We start from the raw sequence: 11,959 nt of genomic DNA, 5'->3' as shown, positions 1-11,959 counted from the left end.
GCTCCGCAGCCTCCCGCTGACACGCGCACGTGCGCGCATGCCCCGCGGGAAGGTCAGGCCCCGAGCTGCCCGCGCATCCCTCCGCCCCTTCCCCGCAGACCCCGCCCCCAGGAGCGCCAGACCCGACGCGGAGATGCCCACCCTGGGGAGGGGAGCGGGGCGAGGCGGCCCCTGGAAGAGCCTGTCTAGGGCCTTCGTGGGTGGAGGGCAGCAGGCAGCCTAGGAGAGCGGGGCAGGGCTCTGGAAGCATCCTGGCATGCTGGGGGCGGGCTCAGGTCCAGGTCCGTGTCCTCCGGGGAGCGCGCTGGGGCCGGCTGGGGAAGGCGCCCGCCTGGGTCTAACCTCTCCCGCTCCCCTCTGCGTTTCCTGCCTCAGGGAGAAAGCGTCTGCAGCAGGAGTGTTTGGGTAGAGGCTGTCCCCGCCCTGGTGGGCGGTGGTCCCCCAGAGCCCCCTCCCCAGTTCTGGGAGCTCCTCTCCTGCTGGGCTCTCTCCTGAGTCCTCCTTGAACTTGCCTTCAGCTGGAGAAACCAGCCTCCCCAGAGTCACCCGCCTTTGCCAGCTGCCTGTATTCCCCATGCCCGGCAGACTCGGTGGGTGAAGCCTGGTTGCCTTGTCTCCCCTGGGGCAACTCCAGGGCCCCCCAGCTCCAGAGCTGCTGCAGGATGGGGGCTGTGTGGGGCTGCACAGCAGCTCCCTGTCTCCTCTCCAGGTCACCTCCCTGCAGGGGGCCCTGTGAAGGTCTGTGACTGCTGAGCACCTTCTTTCCTTCCAGCCCCTCTCCCCGAGAAGGGTGGGGGGGCTACTGTGTGCCACACTCTGTCCACAGGGCTAGGTTCCTCTTCTTTTGGACAGTTTGTTCAAAAGACAGAAAAGAAATGAACAGCAGGAAGAAGATTGGGTGTGTGTGCTCTCTGCAGGCTGAATCAGGGTGATGAGCTAGAGGAGGGGACCCCACTTTATATAGGGTGGCCAGGCAGGGCCTTCTGAGCAAGTGACATTTAAAAAGAAATTTGAATGACAAGGAGGAGCCAGCAAGTCTGAAGAATGAACTAAAGAAATTTCCAGACAGAGGGACAGCAGGTGCAAAGACTCGAGGTGGTACAAGTTTGTCATGTTCAAGGGACAGAGAAGATGACATGGGTGGCAGAGGGGAGATGGCAGCAGGGCCAGATCAGGTTGCAGGGCTTTGTGCCCCAGCAGAAAAAGCTGGGATCTCCTTCCAGGGGCCAGGGGATGGCATGTGGGCGGGGCTAAGCGGGAGTGACTGATGTGATGAAAAAATATTTTTAATTAAATTTAAAAAAATTTTTGTGCTGGGGATCAAGCCCAGGGCCTTGAACATGCTAGGCAAGCATTGTGCCACCAAGCTACACTCCCAATTCCTGAAGTTTTGTTTCTTTTAAGTTGTAGTAAAATATACACAATGTAAAACTCACCATTTTGACCATCTTTAAGTGGATAGTTCGGTGGCATTGAATACACCTGCAGTGTGTACCAACATCACCACCATCTATCTCTGAAATATTTTTATCTTCCCAAAGTGTCCTCATTAAACACCAACTGCCCTCCCCCAGCCCTTGGGACCCCACTCTACTTTCCTTCTCTATGAATTTGATTGCTCTAGGGACCTCCTGTGAGTGAGGCCACGTAGCTAGCGTTTGTCCTGTTGTGACTCGCTCGTGCCCCTTGGCATCGTGTCTCCCAGGGTCAATCCACGTGTGCATCAGAATTTCCTTCCTCTGAATGGTACACCTAACCTTCTCACTGGGCTCTGGTCACAGGCATCTTCTGCCTACACGCCTCTGACCTCTATGTCTAAGCCCCTGTCTGACCCGGGCTCCCTGGTTCCACTTTCCCCTTCTGTAAAATGGGGTGACAGCAGCACCCTCCCAGGACTGGCGCGGGCCGGTTGAGATAATGGAATGAAGGGCTTGGCATGGAGCATGCACTTGGATTCTAGGTGGAAAGTGGGGGATCACAAACCTTGGCACAAAGGGTCTAGGCGCAGTGAGTCCCCGTCAGTAAGGTCTGGGGTAACCCTTCTGAAATCTGTGCACCCAGACGCCAGCCAGGGCCGGCCTCCCAGAAGCCTTTCTGCGGACGGAGGTCTGAGGTCTGCCACAGGGCTCTTCACTGCAAGATCATTTCTTCCATGCCTAGGACGTATTGCCTTCATGCTGTGCCCTGTCAGGTGACATGGAGTCCAGGTGGGAGTTGGGGTCCCTCAGGCTGTGTTCCCAGGGCAGAGGAAGCCTGGAGTCTCCCTGAGAAAGGTAGCTGGGGAGCAGCAGCCCTGGCTTAGGCGGGTCGTGCCCCTTGGGCACAAGGGCCCCTTCTGTGAATGTGTGCACACACACCACAGGCCTCTGGGGTTCCTCCAGGTACCCCGGAGGAAGCCTCTGAAATGGCCCCAGGGACTGGCCACTGGCCAGCTCAGAACCACAACCCGTCGTTAATAACTCACTTTGCCCGTCTGCTCTTTTGGGGCACTGTTGGTCCATGAGAAGCCCGTGAGGCTCCCAAATGTAGGCTGGCAAGTCGGGCATCAGGAATCACCCGTCCATGCGAAGTGCTCTCAGGCACAGATGTGTGGTGGCCAGGGCGGAGGAGGGAGCCACGGCCCGGGCTGAGTGGTGGGCTCTGGGCTCCTCCTGTTGCCTGCTGTGGGTCTTGGTCTCCGGTACCCCTTCCCTCCGCTGCTGTCTGGGGTTCCTCACTGGCCACCCTCTCCACTTGTGGAAATTGGAGGCCCAGGGGAATGAGGTGCTTGGTCTCCTGGCTCAGCCAGGAAGAGGTGGTGCTCTGGATGGGAGCCCCTCAGGCCTCTGAGCTCTGCTGTCCACCCTGAGAGGTGTAGTTCCAGGAGCAAGGTACTCCCCCCACCCCCACCCCTGTTCTAGCTCAGGGACAGAATGTTTGCCCCCAGGTGGCCATGAGCCACCAACTATGAGCTCCTTAGAGACCTAGAAGGCGTGCTCAGGAGTTAAAGCTCCGCATACGTACATCAGTGGTGCTTAATTCTGCTGGTTGATATGCTCATGCTCTCCTGGTGGCCAGGATTAACACCGTGAATTCTGTCAGCTCATCATCCCTGCGTGGTGGGTAGTCAGGTTCCACAAGGCCAGTCAGAGGGAGGAGGACTGACTGGTCCTCTTCTGGCCACGCAGGGTCATTTTGGCTCCTTCCTGTGGCTGGACACAGGACTGTGACTCAGGTCCAACCCCACATAAACGGCACTGTGGTAGGACGTTTCCTTTACTCTCTTCACTGCGGTATCCGCAGCCTGCTGACCAGCACCTGGCACCCAGTAGGCCCTCAGTAAGCCATGGGGGCTGGAGGGACTGAGGAAGTGCCCCGGGACCCCATCTATCTTCCCGTCCTTGCCCATCCCGGACTCCACTGAAGCTTGGTCTGTCCGCGTGAAACCAGGAGTGCTCTTGGGCAGGGGAGGACAGCGCCTCCTTGACCTTCATCCACGGAGAAGGCTGATCCTAGGCGGCCCTGAAGCCACAGAGGCCGGCACAGCCTCCGGTGGGCCACCGGCGGGTTCCGGGAGTCGGCCTGAGCGAGCTACAGAGGCCCCTGGCTGATGGAGATAAGGTTGATAAACAGGCCAGTACCTTCCCGCCGCCCTCTTTTAGAGACCCGCTATTCTTTATGGCTTTGCTCAGGTAGATCATTTGGCGCCATAAATTTTCTTATCTCCAGTGCTTTTCCAATTATGGATAACAACAGAAAAGCCGTCATTGGCTTCTAAAAGGTCATCAAGATATAGAGCCCACGCGGGAAGGGGATGACGGATGCAGTTGGCTTGTATAAATCTCAAGAAGTTTTATGCACGAGTCAGACGAGAAACGTAAGTGAGATTCATAAAATATATAAAGATTTATGGGGTCTCTGTTGATGAAAATTGCCTCTCCTTTTGCTGTTTGTGTGGGAATTATTTGTTCTTCCCAAGTGTTTTACATATGGATTGCGGGGAGCTGAGAAGTCCTTATGAAGCCCTGCCCGTGGCTAGTGGCATCCCAAGGACATGTGGCAATTGGTCTCCACCTCATGGAACAGCTGGCTGGAAGAGGTCACGGAAACCACGGGTCTGTGGGACACCAGAAATGCTGGCGTCCCATGGACAGTCAACTGGCTCCTGGTGACACCGTCCTCCTGACACGTGAGGGGTGGGACGTGTTGGTCTGGCTTTGATTGTCCCAGGGCAGGTCTGAGCCCCTGCCTGGGAGCCAGTGTGGATTCTCAGCCTCCCAGGGCAGGTCTGAGCAGCAGTTCTTGTAAGCATTTCCCCAGGGGCTTCACACGCACCAAGGAGGAGAGGAGGAGCACCTGTGTGGAGCTTCCTCCTCCCTCTGTGGAGAGTGCAGAAAGGTGAAGTGGCAGTTAGTGACACTGTGGCAACCTCTGCTTTGCAGGGACTTGTGATATTGTCAAAGACGGAACCGTGATGCCAATGTGGAGAGCGCCAGGCGGTGCATCTCTCGGAAGCTGTTGATGTAGGCTGATCAGAAGGCGGACCCCAGCCTGAGGGTCGGCATGAGTCAGCTTCACGCGACTGTGAGGAGATACTGGAGGCCGGCTTCTTGGGAAGACAAGGAGGGTTCTTGAGCTCACTGTTTTGGAGGTCAGGGGACCCCTTGCTTTGGGCCTCTGGTGAGGGTGGCCGTGCACGTTGGAGAGAATGCCCTCTCCACCCACGGTCCCCTAGGTCCCCTGGAGGCTACGTCCCCAGTGACCCGAGGACCTCCCACCAGGCCCACAGCATCTCCAGCAGGTCTACCCTGGGGACCAAGTCTTTAAAACACAAAGCCTGGGGACACTGCCCGTATTCACACCATAGGTCTCTGCTGCTCTTCAGCTGTCCCTTGCTGTGCCAATGCAGCAGCTGTACCCACCCAGAGCAAGGCACAGAGGGGAACCTCAGACGCGATGGAGTCCTGCACCGTGGTGCAGAGGTGGGCTGCTGAGTGTCCCACAGCTGGCCCCCTGGGGCAGTCCTGATGGCCTCGTTTCCTCATGCCCATGATGAAAATACTCCCGCTGTGGCCAATTTCAAGGGCACTCTGCTGACCTTGGAGCCAGGGTGGGCTGTGCCAATGGGCTGTCTCAAACTGGGCTGAGCCAACCCAGCACCCACCCCACCTGCCGCCCGGGGAATGGGCTGCAGTGAGGCGGAAACGGCCCAGGTGACAGCAGGAGCCGGCAGCCACCTCAGGGCTGGGCAGGCTAAGCCGTGTCCGCCAGGGTGGCGGGGGTGAGTAGGTGTGACCCTGGGGAGGGAGCACAGCCCAGGATCTGGGGACCAGAGTCAGCAGAGAGGTGCTGGGGCTCGTGGGGCAACACCTCCTGGGGCGGAGCAGGGGACACTGGCCTGCCACTAACCTCAGCCCCAGGGCCTCAGGAGCCATGCCCGGCTCACCCGGGCCAGGTCTGGGGGAGGCAGAAGGAAGCACAGCCCCCGGGCCTGGGTCGGGGCCTGGCCTTCCCCGGAGCCTCCCCTTCCTTTCCATTGTCCCCCATCCCTTCCCCAGGCCTGAGAGATGGCCCCCTGAGCCCCGGCAGCAGTTCGCCCACTTCCTGCCCTCGCTCCAGCTGGCCTCCCCCGCAGCCCTGCCCCACCCTGCCTTCAGGGCCGCAGCAGCCCTCCAGGTCCCCAGAGGCTCTCTGCAAACGTCAGTCCTCCATGAGGACCTTCCCAGTCCCCTGAACCAGGGAGAGCCATCATCCTTCCTCCCCAAGATGCCGTTCCTCTGGTACAGCACTGGTGACGTGTGTCCTGTGTGACAGCGTGGCCCTTCCAGCCACTTGGCTGCTGTTTCTGCTCTCCTGGTGCTGAGGTGGGGGCACAAGGAGGAGGAGAGGGTGCCCAGGCTGACCCCTTGGTCCACTCCTGACCAGTACAACACCAGGTACCACAGAAGAGGAGGACCAGCAAGGCACTGGGGGGGTTCAGGGGAGGATCTCTGTGCCCTGAGGCTGTAGGAGACGGTGCTTGCAGTTGCAGGAGGGACGAGGTGGCCATGTGGAATGGCCCTTCTATTATAACAGCCAACTCAGTGTAGGGAGGCGGCTGGGCGGCCACCGTGACCCCTGTTCTCGTGGGGCCACAGTTCCTTGCTCAGCGCCCCCTCCAACCCCGAGGGGAATCTTGTGCAGTGTCCCTGTCCCCTGAAGGCTCTTCTGCAGGACAAAGGATGACAACCCTCAAGCTTACAGACTGATGAGACCGAGTCGGGTGCAGGGACGTTTGTCACGTTGCAGAGTGACAAAGAGGAAGTGGGTGTCTGACCTGCGATGACAAACACAGGGAGCCGCCAAGGCACCAGGGGTGGGGAGGGGCAGAGTCACCGTGTCACTTCTCCGCAGATTTTCCTGCATTTAATGGTCCCATAGATTATGAGACCTGATCATCTGATGGCCCATTGAGATGTTTGATGGCGTCAGGGTGTAAAGGTTTTCGGAGAGGGAAAAAATAATGGTGGATTTTTGTCCTACAAAGACCCTCATTGTCTGTGAAGTTGATTTTGTTTTGCTTTTCTTGGAAGTGTCCTCCAGACACTTCACTAACCTCCTGTGTGCGAAGAGCGGGAAGAAACCCCTCCCCCACCTTATTTGGCGTGGAGGAAATGGGTGTGGTGGGTGCAGATGTGCCCCCCTTTCCCCTTAGAGGGACATTTGAGGTGCTCTCCCTGGAATGGTGGAGAATGCTAATCTTTTCTGAAGCCTTTTGGTCTTCTACAACCAGGAACGTCTAAGAGAAGAGGTGGAAACCCTGTCTCCGAGGGATCCTGTCCCAAGCCACAGTGTCCCAGGGTCCAGTGGGCAGTGCCTGGTCCTGGGAATGGAGATCTGTGTGGATGGCTCCCTTATTGGCCAGGAGGAGCAGGAGAAGTGGCTCTGGGAGCTCGCCGCCGTGCATTCTGCTGTTAGGTCCCTGTCGGAGCAGAGGCGGACAAAGCTCTCCTCCCGTGAGCGCCTGCACCAGCCCATCCGTTGGAGTGTTGAGTCTATGTTTCCTTCTAGCAGCTGCAAAGTTTCTGCCTGACTCCCAGGTCTTGGATCCATTTTGATTTGAATTTTGGGCAGGGTGAGAGATAGGGACCCGGTTCCATCCTTCTAGATATGGATATCCAGCTTTTCCAACTCCATTTGTTAAAAGGCTGTTTCTTCCAGTGTATGTTATTTTTGGCACCTTGTCGAGTATCAGATGGCCGTGACCGTGTGGACCTGTCTCTGTGTCTCCTATTCTGTCCCACTGGTCTTCATGTCTGTCTTGGTGCCAGTGCCCTGTGGCCTTTGTTACTATGGCTCTGAAGTAAACTCTGAGATCTGCTTTGGGATCCTCCAGCGTTGCTCTTTTTGCTGAGTATTGCTTTGGCTCTTCTAGGTCTTTCATTTTTCCAAATGAGTTCCAGAACTGCTCTTCCTAGTTCTACTTTGATGGGGAGTGCACTGAGTCCGCACAGCACTCTTGGTGGCGTGGCCATTTTAACAATACTGAGTCTCCCTGTCCATGAACATGGGAGCTCTTCCCATCTTCTGAGGTCTTCTTCGATTTCTTCCTTAGTTTTCCCTGTAGAGGTCTTTCACCTCCTTGATTAGACTTACTCCTAAGTTGTTTCTGGTTTGTTTTGTTTGTTTTGTTTTTGAGATTACTTATGAGCCGGACAGGTTTTCTGATTCCTTTCTCAGCAGAATCACTACTGGAGTCTGGGAAAGCTAGGGGTCTGTGTACGTTCACCTTGGATCCTGTCCTCTGCAGAACTTGTTTATCAGGTGTCTTCTGGTGGAGTCTTGCGTCTTCCAGATACAGGATGAGAACATCATGTGAGTGGACGAAGTGGGCCCCAGAGAGTCAAGGGCTGGATGGGTTCCCTCCTGTGCAAAAGCCAGAGCAAAGCAAGGGAGCAAGGGGAGGGGTGGGGGGTCCCCTGAAAATACCCGGAGACGAGTGGAAGGGGACTGGAGTGGGGGAGGCAGGGTGGAGACAGGCAGGAACTTCGGAACGCAGTGTGCAAAGTCATGCTGTGAACACACGTGAATGTACCACAGCGAACCCACCTTTATGTGTGTCTATAGAATAAGTGAATGGAAAGAAGACAGAAGAGTAGAGAGGGGCAGACAGGCAGAAGGACGAGGGAGGAAGGAGAAAGCACTGGGGACTTAAATGGAGCAAACCATCCACGCGTGTGTGGTCATGTCAAAATGAACCCGTCATGTTACGTGTGACTATGTTGCCTGGTCACATTTGAGTTGCGGCCAACGATCGTGGAAAGACCCCCAGCTTGCTTGTCACTAGGGGAATGCAAATTAAACCACCAGGAGATCCACTTCACACCTGCTGCGATGGGCAGACCCAGACAGAGGGCGGCAAGTGCGGCGGGGACATGGAGAAATCGACACCCTGCGCATTCCTGGTAGGAGTGTCGAGTGCTGCAACCCAAATGGAAAGCCGTCCAGTGGTTCCTCAATATAAATATAAAATTACTTTTGTGACTCAGCAATTCCACTCCATGGTACCTACACCAAAGAATTGGAAAAAAAAAAAATACTTGTCCGTGAGTGTTCATAGCCGCAGTATTCATCAGAGCCCAAAGCTGCAAAGAACCCCACTGTCTGGATAAGTGGAAAGACAAATACTGGTATGTAATAATGGAATACTGTTTAGCCATGAAAAGGAATAAAGTAGGGATACTTAAATGTGGATGAATCTCAACAGCATTAAGCTAAATGAAAGAAACTAGTCACGTATGGATGACTTCATTCATATGAAGTATCTAGAACAGAGAAATCCATAGATATGGAAGGCAGATTAATTGTTGCCCACCAGTAGGAGGAGGGGAGACTGGGGAACAGCTGCTTGCTAAGCACAGGGTTCCTGTATTAGTCAGTGGTCCATCACTATAACAAAATATCTGAGATAATTAACTTATGAAGAGAAAAGGTTTATTTTGGCTCTTGGTTGTAGAGGTTCCAGTCTAGGATGGAATGGGCCCATGACTTTTAGGCCTCTGTTGGGTCGCCCGTGAGCAATGGTGGGGAGTGTTTCGTGGGCCTGACCTCATGGTCAGGATGCAAAGGAGGAGGATGAGGCTGGGGTCCCCAGATCCTCTTCAAGGTCATGCCCCCAGTGACCTCAGTACTTCCCACAAGGCCCCTCTACCTTTAGGCCCACAGTGACCCCCAAAGGAGCCACCCTGGGGACCAAGCCTGTTGCACATGGGCCTTCGGGGGACACTCACAGTCAAACGGAAGCAGCTTCCTTGGTGATGAGAAACGTCCTGGAACCAGGTAGAGTGGTGGGCGACACTGTGGGTGTGCTAAATGCCATCTGGAACCCTGACTTCCACTGTGGCCCAGGCACGTATAAAATCCAGGTAGCGCCTGGGCACTGGGCTCCCAGCGGGCGACTCGGGGCTGCTGTGGTGGGTAAAGATGGGGCTCTCCTCTGGCCTCCTACAGCTCAGGAATAATGGTTTGGGGGACAGAGTAGGGTAGTGGCCAAACTCCCCCGGGGAGCTGCCTTGGGAATCACAGAAGAGCAAGAACCCCAGGGTGACAGGAAGGGTGAGCCACGCACAACTCCTCCCCTGCCACCCCACCCCACACCACCTCCTGTCCAGCATCCTGGCCCGCAACCTGGAGGTGACCCTGGATGGTGGCATGTCCGCCAGCTCCTCCCCTCCCGGCAGGCCCCTGGAGGGCCAGTCCCGGTCCTGGAGGAAGATCAGGGACAGCCCAGGTGTGGCGAGTGGCTCTTCCTGGGCTAGACAGTGGGCAGCTCACCCGAGGGCACAGTCTGGTCTCTCCTGCCACTGACAGATGTGCTGTGTCTTCTGTGCACGGTGCCAGACTGGCCCAGGAGGCTGTGACCAACCACTGGCCCCTGTGGCCCCTGACCTACCTGATGCCTGACCCCCCTCCCCACCCCAAGCTGCAGCCTCCTCAATCCTCTTCTGTGCCTCGGGGGCTCCTCTGTCCTCCATCCACACTCCCCTGAGTTGGGGGGCAGCCACTGACATACCTGAGCTCAGGTGGGCAGTCTAATTTGGCTGAGAGTGGCCTGGGAGGGACACGCGTGGGACAGGTGGTGGAGGGCAGAGCAGGGGCCCCTGGCTTGTGTAGTCCACCAGATCCGGAGAACCAGGGTGCCTAGTGTATGGTCCCTGCACCACCCAGGGAGGGCCCAACAGGCTCCTGCAGGGGAGGTGAGATTGGACTCCTTGTCCTTGCCTCAGGAGGTCGCGGGACCCCCCAGCCAGGGACTCCTCCCTCCTCTGGACAGGTCCACCCTCCCCCAAGGGCAGCCACTCGTATCTTTGTAAGCACAACCCTCAGCTCTGGCCCCATCTGGAACAAGGACAGAGAAGTGGATTCATGAAGGACTTGTATAAACCTCGGGGACGGGAGAAGCCCTTCCCCTCCTCACAGCCTCAGAGAAACCTCTCTGGACAGAAGTGGCTCTCCAGGGTTGTGCTGAGGGCCCTCGATCCTGACATTACCAGCAAAGAGCAACCCCACCCCACCCCCCAAACTCGAGGAGCTGGAAACAGATGTGCAAAGTCTCTGGGGACCTTCATCCAGAGCGGGCGGCCCCCCCCCGCCCCCCCTGCCCCTGGCCACAGGAACCAAAACCATCCTTGGGAAGAGAGGATAATTAATTCAAAAAGCCCACACCCCGGCCTCGGCCCTTTGACAAGGGGGAGGAGGGAGGCCAGGGAGAGCGCTGGGAGTCTATTGCATGATCCCTGTCTCCTTCCAGCCCTAATGAGACTCCCGGGCATTATCCCTGCGTGCATTGTCTAGGGCAGCCAGAGAAGGGCGAGACCAACTTTATTTCTGAATTTGGACTGACTGAAAGAAGTGGCATCACATTTGAAGGGCACCCAATCAATCTGTTGCCCTCACTGCATGAAATTGTATTCGCTTACCACTTCCTATCTTGCCGGGCGCAGCTGGGCTGTAAGTCATTGGTGATAACATTCTTTATTATGCCGTCGTGTTTATGAACTGTGCCTGGAAAGAGATGATAGAAATATGCGGCAATATGCAAAGGAAGGGGGAGGGGGAGGGGGAGCAAATGCTAGTTGCCAGGGCAACCGTGGGGCTATTTTGGGCATCGGATTTTGCAGATGATGGAAACCATTTCCCTGCAGTGGTTGGACTCTCCCCTCCCCCTTCCTGGAGGCAATAAACGCAGAACCGAATATTTAGGAAGGAGATGGCTTAATTTCTTAATTAAATGTTATTATATTCTTTCCTTTCGCCTCCTTTAAAAATGGATGAAAAAAAAATCTCAGAGTGTTGATCAGCATTCTTGAGTGGAGGGTGAGCCGCATTCTCGTGGAAAGAGATGTGTGAATAATTCACCAACCTTCACGGATCCCGCACCTCCCCCACCAGACGCAGCCACCTCTTTACCTACTCCTCTGACTTAACGTGATAAACTCCCCAGGCAAAATCCCCGAGTGGGACCTCAGCACAATCTCAGAACCTCCAGGTGTTCGTCAGCCAGCTGAATCCCAATGCGTCCCTTGCCTCCTGGGAGCTGGCTGGGAGACCACTCTGTCCCTGGACACAGAGGTCCCCGAGAAACAAAGGGCAGGACGGACCCTGCTCCTCTCCCTCCACCCAGACACCAGCTTACGGGGAGAGCAGTTTGCCTTCCGCTCACACCAGCCCAGGCAGGCGGCCCCACGTCTGGAGGGCAGCGCCCATGTCCTGCCATCCCTGGCACTGCGTCTCTTCTTATTGTTTCTTCAAGGATTCTCAAAGCGGGGTCCCCTGGCCAGCAATGGCAGCCTTGCCTGGGGACTTGCTAGAAATGCAGCCGTGGGGCCCCCTGCAGACCCACTGAGTCAGAAACTGGAGGAGGGCTAGTGCCGGTGTTTCACCCAGAGCCCCCGGTGACGCCCATGCTGTTGCCACCTGAGAACTGCTGCTCTGCAGAAAG

The 11,959-nt window shown here is 56.4% G+C and overlaps 2 long non-coding RNA genes across 5 annotated transcripts; both read left to right on the top strand.

Annotated features, from left to right (window-relative positions):
- Nucleotides 1-106: 106 nt before the first annotated feature.
- Nucleotides 107-6,931, top strand: LOC125614905. 3 transcript variants are annotated; one of them, XR_007345481.1, is made up of 4 exons: nt 107-3,600; nt 3,709-3,856; nt 3,959-6,282; nt 6,752-6,931. It is a non-coding gene; the product is annotated as an uncharacterized LOC125614905 (long non-coding RNA). The 3 variants fall into 3 exon arrangements; XR_007345483.1 differs by having other exon boundaries at nt 107-3,856; nt 3,959-4,094; nt 4,422-6,282; XR_007345477.1 differs by having other exon boundaries at nt 107-3,856.
- Nucleotides 6,932-6,963: 32 nt separating this feature from the next.
- On the top strand, nt 6,964-11,266 carry LOC125614901. 2 transcript variants are annotated; one of them, XR_007345475.1, is made up of 4 exons: nt 6,964-7,833; nt 8,086-8,648; nt 9,176-9,297; nt 10,292-11,266. It is a non-coding gene; the product is annotated as an uncharacterized LOC125614901 (long non-coding RNA). The 2 variants fall into 2 exon arrangements; XR_007345474.1 differs by having other exon boundaries at nt 6,965-7,833; nt 9,176-11,266.
- Nucleotides 11,267-11,959: the final 693 nt, after the last annotated feature.

This window comes from Marmota marmota, unplaced genomic scaffold, assembly GCF_001458135.2.
Source record: "Marmota marmota marmota unplaced genomic scaffold, marMar, whole genome shotgun sequence".
Taxonomy (NCBI): Eukaryota; Metazoa; Chordata; class Mammalia; order Rodentia; family Sciuridae; genus Marmota; species Marmota marmota.
Note: the sequence above shows the minus strand (reverse complement) of the source record. Positions and strands in the feature narration are given on the sequence as shown.